This window comes from Pan paniscus, chromosome 21 (genome assembly GCF_029289425.2).
Source record: "Pan paniscus chromosome 21, NHGRI_mPanPan1-v2.0_pri, whole genome shotgun sequence".
Lineage (NCBI taxonomy): Eukaryota > Metazoa > Chordata > Mammalia > Primates > Hominidae > Pan > Pan paniscus.
Genome location: NC_073270.2, coordinates 64,350,303 through 64,359,207, shown reverse-complemented (window position 1 = coordinate 64,359,207; position 8,905 = coordinate 64,350,303).

Here is an 8,905-nt window from a genome sequence, read left to right as displayed (position 1 = left end):
ATAGATAGATATTAATAGATAAATAGGCAGGCAGATAGACGGACAGGCAGCTAGATAGGCAGGTAGATAGATAGATAGACATTAATAGATAAATAGGCAGGCAGATAGATGGACAGGCAGCTAGATAGGCAGATAGATAGAATGATAGAGAAGCAGGCAGATAGAAGATAGATAGATAGATAGGCAAATAGATAGGCAGGCAGATAGAAAGGCAGATGGATAGATAGATGTTAATAGATAAATAGATAGGCAGGCATATAGATACACAGGCAGATAGGCAGACAGATAGATGATATATAGATAGATGAATAGATAGATATTAATAGATAGGCAGGCATATAGATAGGCAGATAGATAGGCAGACAGATGACAGATAGAGATAGACAGATAGATGATAGATAAGCAGGCAGACAGGCAGGCAGATAGATGATAGGTTGATAGAAGATAGGCAGATAGATAGATATAGAGATACATAAAGAGATGGAGAGATGGGGAAAAAAGGAAGAGAGAGAGAAAGAAAGAGAGAGATGAATAGAGAGATGGATCGCCTCTCAGGAGCTGTTGGACTGAAGGCCTCAGGGCCTCGCTGGCTGGTGGCCAGAGACAGCAGCTTCTTGCCACATGGGCCTCTCTGGCTTCATCAGAGTGAGTACATGAGAAGGGCCAGAGAAGGAGCAAAATAGAAGTCAGAGTTTGCTGCAACCTAATCTCAGGACTGGCCTCCCATCATTTTCGCCATCTCCTACTGGTGTGGGAGGAAGTCAATAGGCCCAGCCCACACTGGAGGGGCGGGGACTGCACAAGGACATGACTTACCAGCATGGCTGGGAGCCAGTTTAGAGGCTGCCTACCGTGCTGGGAGAAAACCAAAAGTTTTATTTAGGATATGATAAGTTTTCGATGCGTCTGAATAATCTATTAAGATTGCAGCATGGGTGAGGGTAGATAGGTTGTTGAATGTTGAATGAATGAATGAATGAAGGAAAGAATGGAGAGATGAGTAGGTGGGCTGATAGATCGATGGATGGATAGTCCACTGCTAAAGGCTGGTTCTGACAAAATCACTTATAAGATCCCTGCCCTCGGTTCCCCAAGGATACGTTCTTTCCGAAGTAGAGGCGTTCATAGCATTTGCCCTGTGACAGACCCTCCTGCTTCCCTCCCCGATCCCCTTCCTGCATGGATTGAGCTCTTGGGAAGATGAGCTCAGAGGTGGTTTTCTGCCTGGACAAATGGAAACATGGGCTTCCATCCTGTGAAAGAAACATATCAGTGTGCTGGGCTCCACAGAGGGAACCACTGGCGGCCTTAGAGAGCCGCTGATGGATCCTGGAATTCCACCCGCCAAGTCGTCAACTCCAGGCCAACGAGCTTGAATTATGACAGAGGGATTAGGAGCCGGTGGAAACTTGGAGGTCACCCATGAAGACATCTGAACATTTGTTTTGTAGCTATAGCCTCCTTTTTCAGCTGCGTGGTACACTTAATCCAACATGAAGTATTGCATATTAAATGTTCTCCCTGACTATGGATCTTCTCCTTTTCAAACGATCCTTGGCACCCAGTGGGTACTTTCTCTGATTGCTCTTGGTGTGTGTGATTGTACGTGGCTCAAGCCAAGCCTTTTGCATTTTGCACTTGGTTTTCTGTCAGGAATCTGTGCTGGGATGCTGGCTGGAATGAGAGCTGGGGAGCCTGAAGTATACCCCGTGCCTGTCAGTTAAACAGTGAGGCAGCCCCTCTGAGACAGGTTCCCGAGTGCTGGAGAGCAGGACCGACAAGATAATTGGTATGGGAAGGGCAAGACAGACGCTTTTCCAGATTAGTTGGGCTACTGGGGGTGAAGACGCTGAGCTTCAAAAGAAGCCTCCCAAACTTAAGGCTATTAAGTTATTATGGCTGATTACATTCAGAGGGGCCTCGGCTGGCAGGCCTCTAATTGGCAGCACTCCTGTGATTTTTATGGGAACCGGGCTGGGATGGGGAAGGCTGAGATCACTGAGAAATGCAGCCCCGCCCGGCAGAGGCCAGATGAACCGGGGACGTGAATTATTATTCTGACATCGTGGCAGGCCCATCTGCAATCCCTTACAGTCTTTTGTTCCCAGTGGCCCTCGGCACAGCTGACCCTGGGCTCTTTGCAGGCTGCCCCCACCCACCAGTCGGGGGAGGCCAAGACAAAGGTCAGGGGGCTGCTGAGGACTGGGAGTCTCCATCGGCCTTGCTGGCCACACACACACCCGCTTCCCTCCAATTCTTCCTCCATCCAGAAATGTATATTGAAGACTCAGAGGGGGTGAGGGAGCCAGCAGCTGGCGAGATGGAGAAGGGCTCCTCATCAGAGAAAGCTGTCTGCATACCAGGCTGAGAAAACAGAGACTAGCAATGGAGCCCCGGAACTTCCCAGAGGAAGAGGCTATGGAGCGTTACTTGCATAGCAACCCTACTGTTTTCATTTTGGTTGTATGTTTATGTGGAGTGCCTTGGGGGTGTCTCATTTTATAGGTTTGGCTGCTACAACAGAGAGTCCTAAAATAATTATGGCTGAAACAACACAGAAATCCATTTCTCTCTCTCCCATAAAGGTCCAAGTTCACAGTCCAGAGCCGGTGGGGCAGCTCTACCGTCATCAGAGACCTGGGTCCCTTCTACCTCATTTCTCAGTTTCTCATGCACACGGCTTCCAATTCAAGATACAAAATGGCTGCTCCAGTTCCGACCATTACATCTGCATTCCAGCAAGTGGGAAAGAATAAAGGGGCAAGGAATGGGCTTGCCTCTTCCCTTTCAACAGCATGATTTGGAAATGGCTCAGACCACTTCCATTCATATCACATTGGCCCAGATCTACATGTGAGCACGTCTAGCTGCAAGGTTGGTTGGGAAGTGTGCTCTTTATTTCTGGTGATCATGTGTCCAGATACATTCTATAAAATTAGAAGAAGGGAAAAAGAGCAGTCTATTCCACAGACAAATTTGATGGAAGCAGGGTGAAAACAACAGCCTCCAGCTTGAGTCTCTCTTGGGTATGTCCTTGGGCTGTAGGGGTGACACCCTTCCTTTCTGTTGGCATTCAAGGTAGTATGCAAAATCCTCCTTGTCCAGGCAGACTTCTGGGACGAATGACTCAGGTCATTGGTCAACTGGTCAACCTCATCTCTCCCTGTAACCACCCCCCCGGGCCCCCTCCCTCCACAACCCTCTCTCTACCAGGTGCTTGGCTATTTTGGAGCCCAGGCATTTCTGTCGAGTCCGTACCAGCATCCACAGCAGACTCTCTGTTTCCTGAGCCAAAGATCCCATTGACTCTTTAGTGTGTACCAAATCCACACTGCCAGCCCCATACCTACATCCCCAAGCGCTAAACACCTGGGACTGAGTGCTCTGATCATCTGTAGGAGAAAGCATACCCTACCATCTCAGTGTTCAGAGCTCTGCGAGGGCAGGGACCTCATCTTGTTTACCGTTTTATTCCCAGAGCTCAGCACAGGCCTGGCAGGCACAGTCACTTGGTAAGTATTTGCTAAATGAACAAAGACCGTCTTGCATAATGATAGTAATAATAATCATCATTATACCTGAGGTTTACTAAGGACTCCCGTGAGCTAAGTAAGCATTATACAATAGTCATCTAAAGTGGGAATTGGCAAACTTGTTCTTCAAAGGCCAAATAGTAAATATTTCTGGTTTTGTGGGCCAGAAGTTCTCTGTTGCAACTGTCTGTCAGTGTAACATAAAAGCCGACATAGGCAATGTGTAAATGAACGGGCATGGCTGGGTGCCAATAAAACTTTATTTACTAAAGTAGGTGCAGGCCAGATTTGGCCAGTGGGCCATAGTTTGCTAACCTCTTATCTGAAGCAGAAAAGAATGTCCCAAGTTAAGGGTGAAGAAAATCTAGATGTGCATACCTGGCAGATTGGGTAGGGCACTGGGAGACTCACTTTGGGGGTTTGGGGGGTCCTGGCCTGACTCAGTCTCCCTATCTCTGAGGACCATTTCCTCTTTCCTCTATGGAAGAGCAGTGGTACATAAAATGCTGCCCTCTGACCAAGGTAGATTGCACCGGGGCAGATGCCCAACCCGAGGTGGCATGTGGAGTTGGTACACAGCCCTTCTTTTTTTTTCTTTCTTTTTTTTTTTAAGACGGAGTCTTGCTCTGTTGCCCGGGCTGGAGTGCAATGGTATCATCTAGGCTCCCTGCAACCTCCGCCTCCCAGGTTCAAGCGATTCTCCTTCCCAAGGCTCCCGAGCAGCTGGGATTGCAGGCGCGCCCACCATGCCTGGCTAATTTTCTTCTGTAGTTTTAGTAGAGACGGAGTTTTGCCATGTTGTCCAGGCTGGTCTCGAACTCCTGGCCTAAAGTGATCTACCCACCTCGGCCTCCCCAAGTGCTGGGATTACAGGTGTGAGCCACCGTGTCTGGCCTGAGACACAGCCTTCTGATCCATTTTGAACTAAGGGCACAGACATGGGAGCGGGGAGGTAGAGGAGGTTGCAAAGAGGAACAGCGTGGCTGGCAAACGCCCGGAGACCCCCTGGGATTCCCGTTCTGCAGGCTGTGACATACCTGGCTGGGAGGCAGGGTGGCACAGCCACCCCCACTGCCCTGCTTTCTCCTGCTGGAGGCTCCCAGTCTTGCTTTCCACGGGCTCATTTTTCCAGAAGAGCTCAGGACTTTACCCAGCTAAATGAAGAATGTGGAATACTTGAAATTTCCACTCACACACTCCCGGAAAAAACACATTAACCTTTAAGAAGGGAATAATGGCTTCGTTTTCAAGTGACCTTATGGATTAACCCTCGACAAGCACTTTCTGGGGAAGAACGATGGCCTGTGGCTTGGATCCAGTGGGTGCGAAAGCTGAAAAAATAAAAGCCGGCAGTGTCCTTCTGTTCTCCCTGAATAAAAGCAGAGAATTGCTGACTGACAACAACAATAACAACACCACTCCTCGCTCCTGCAAGACACCGAGTGTGTCTGACAAGCAGATTGCCTGCTTCAGGACAAAGTCAAGGCTGTCCTTCCCAGAACCTGCTGCCGACCAGCCTGGGGCCGAGCCAGCAGCCTGGGCATGGGCAGCACAGCCCTTTGCACTGTTCCCACCGGGCACCCCACTGCCAGGAGAAGTTTCCTTCCTCCTCACAACAACCTCCCCCAGGAAGAGTTTTCCCACCAGCCTGATTTACCGAACCCATCCTCGAAATATGAACCCCATAGTTTATATACTGGAGAAAATGACCAAATCTACACTCGTTTGGGGAATTTGCAAAGCATGTTGGCATAGTAAAGGCTCTGAGAAGTCCTGTCAGAGGGAAACCTGTTTAACTTTGTTGAACACCATCATTTCCCAAATTATTCCACAGGAAGCACCGCCCCCCGCTCCCAGTCCCTTTTTAACATTTCTCAAATAACACCTGTGAATGTCTGGCAGAACTGCTAATCCACGGAATATGCTTTAGAAAATGCCAGCCATGGAACATAACCTCTCCAAGACCATTTGAGCTACAGAAAAGACCAGAGCTCACTCTTCATCTCCTATCCATTCATTCATTCATTTATCACACACACGTTGACTCCATCCATCCATCCATCCATCCATCCATCCCTTCTTCATCCATCCATCATTCATTCATCAACACAGGTTCTCAAAGCCAAGCACCGCACAGGAACAGAGGCAAACTTGAGTGCCTCTCTGTTTTTGCCAAGCTTCCCAGGTGGCAGGGAAGATAAGAAACGCCCCCGGGTTACAGAATATAAAAGGCGCCTACATGGCATTCCTGGATGTCAAAGGCCCAACTTCCAAAGATGTTTTTCGAAAATTATTACGGAGATGACAATTTTGAAAGACTACTAAAAAGTGTCAACATGTAGGCAGTCAAGAACAAGCTTCTCCAGTGTGAAGAAGAAGACTGGAAGGAGGGAGAAGGCTGGAAGGGTGGAGGGGGTGGGACCTTAGCTGTCTCTTCATTCCCACACTGTGGTCCGGAGTTGGTTTTGTGCCTGGCACTGTACTAAGACCTGCACCTACCCCTGTGCCTCCTTCATTCAGCAAACATCTAGAAGGTGCTTCCCACGAGCCAGGTGCTGGGGACACCATGGTAAACATGACCTCGCTTGCATCCAGATGACCCGGGAGACCGAATCTCCCCCAGTAACCCTCAAGGACGGCTCACGGCTGCCAGAGTGAGGCTGAGAGGCTTGCTCCAAGCCACAAAACTAGAAGACAGAGCTGAGACTACAATGCAGGTCCCCCTGGCTCCCAAGCCTGTTCTCTGTCTGCTTAACCAGGGGGCAAAGAGACAATTGGTTTGAAGCACCACCAATCCCACTAGAAAATCAATGACATGCCCAAGAAAGAATGACGTTTGCAGTGGGCAAGCTAAACGCTGTGGTGGATGCAAAGGTGGAAAAGCAGGTACGGTGAGGGGGACAGAGAAGACTGCAGGGACAGGGGCTCATCTGCTGATGTGCCATCTTCCCTCATCTCACCCCGGGGCCCACTCATTTCATCACGGTCCACCCCTCCCAGCACACTGACTGCTAATGAGTGCCATCCAGCCAGCAGCCCCCTTTGTCCTCCTGGCTCTTCAAAGGGAAGCTTTGAGCAGCTCTAGGCAAGACCCTTGTTCTTCACTGGTTTCTCTGCCTCCTTTTTCACATAGCCGCCATGCCTCTGTCACTCTGGAAGTGCACAGGGTGGAAGGTGGTGCTGCGGGCAGTTTCTGCTGCTGTTAGCTGCTGGCTGGTGCCATGAAACCAGCAGACAGGGCTCGAATCAGGACGGTGGCTCCACCATGGCCCCAGAGATGCCAGCTCAGCCTAGGTAGCCGCAGTTTGCATCCTCACGCCTACTGCTCCTCCAGCAGCCCTGAAAGCATAGTGGAAAACGTGCCCTGTGGTGTCACAGCGTGGTATTAGTTTTGCAAATGGAGTTTGTATTCGTTTCCTCTTGCTGATGTAACAAATTTCCACAAACTCAATGGGCTACAGCAGTACAAATTCCTTTTCTGACAGTTCCGGAAGTCAGAAATCGTGAACTAAGATGTCCACAAGGCCACTTTCCTTGGGGACGCTCTAGGGGAGAATCCATCTCCTTGCTGTTCCCAGCTTCCAGAGGTCCCTGCATTCCTCAGCTGCTGGCCCCTTCCTCCACCTTCGGAGTCGGCAGTGTCAACCCTGACAGAATCTACTTTTCTGATTCTGACCTCCTGCCTCCCTCACATTGTCATGGCATTGAGCCCACCAGATCATCCAAATGATCCCTGTCTCAACATTCAGATGACATCTGAGAGCCTCTTTTGCCCTGTAAGATGACACATTCACAGGCTCCGGATGTTACCTGTGGACATCACTGGGGTTCCATTACCCAGCCAACTAGAGTCTCCACTTCAGGCCTCTGGGCCTGTCTGGCATCTCTGTCTGACTCCTGTGGACACTAGCAGGGTCTGGGGGTCTGGAGGGCTGCAGGCTGACAGTGGGGTGCCTTGGAAAGTGAGAGAGGAAGTTGCACCTTGCTCTCCAGCCCCCGCACAGTACATGGAGAGCCCCTCCTGGCCACGAAGCACTGAATCAGGCCACCTGGTTGTGCTGGCCTTGGTCTCAGTTTCTCATGTACAAATGAGGCTCATAATAGCACCTACCTCGAGTGGCTGTTGGGAGGATGGAATGATGCAAGCCCAGGGCATGGTAGAAGCACAATTCAAGTCGGGTGAATGAACAAGTTGTTCTATGCTAAGTGATTATTGCAGGCTGGAGCACAGCACTTCCCTTGCAAGCCTCTCTGTCCTCGTCTGTAAAATGGGTGTACTCCCTGCAGCCTCCCACTTCAGAGGGCTGCTGGAGTTCCACAACCACAGACATGCAGAGGTGTGGAAGAAAGGCCCCTTGATGAGCACGAAGTGTGAGTGCTGGCTATGATAGCACAGCCGGAGAAGCCCAGCCCTTTCTTCATTTCCTGAACCACCACCAAAGCCCCTTCTTAGCCCATAATGAAAACAGCCACAGCACAGCTCATGGTCGTTTTTGAGCCTTTGATAATTTGCCCTGTGCTGGGCACTTGCTAAGCACTTTACAAAACATCTCAGTTCTTGGCCCAGCCCGGGAGGGGTGGCAGTGTCTTCCCCTTTTCCCACACGAGGGTATCAGGGGTGAAGAGACACAGCAGTGAAGTGACCCACCTGGGATTTGAGTGCAAGTTGCTTTGAGTTCCAAGCCTTTGGTTTTAATGCATATTTAATGCTCCAGCTTAACGCGGTGACCAGCAGCTGCCTGGCACGGGTACAACTCATTCATTCATATATTCATTCACTCATTCATTCCACACATAGTTAGTGAAAGCTACTATTGAAAGCCAGGGTCTGGGTTTGCACAGTAGTCAATAACTTTTGGAGGGAATGGGGGAAGGGAGTGCGATAATTAAAACCCGCAAAGTGCCTACTAAGCTCTCAGCATCAAGATGTCAGGTGCTGTGAGCACCCTGCGTTGGGCACCGGGGTCGCTGCCCCATTTTACAGATGAAGATGTGTTCCTTCCAATAACAGTAACCACAGCAACTGAGCACACGGAGGCACTGGCAAGGGATGTGCCTTGCCCCGTGGCCCACGCTGAGAGCCAGGATTTCTGCCCAGCTCTCTTTTCTTTCCACCTCCACGAAGACATCCCACGGACGCCTCGGGCACCTCTGCGGGCCATTTCTGCTCCTCTCCAGCCTCAAGCTGCATAAACACTGCCGGCTCCCAAAGACCAATCGATTCTGTCCATAGCCCTTTGCCTAGCAACCCAGGTGGAACAGATTCTCTCTTGCAGGCTGTGTTGATTCTCTGGCTGCCCAGAAACCTGCTCTCTCATTCCTCTTCTCTCTCTCTCTCTCTCTCTCTTTCTCTCTCTTGTCCCAATAGTCTC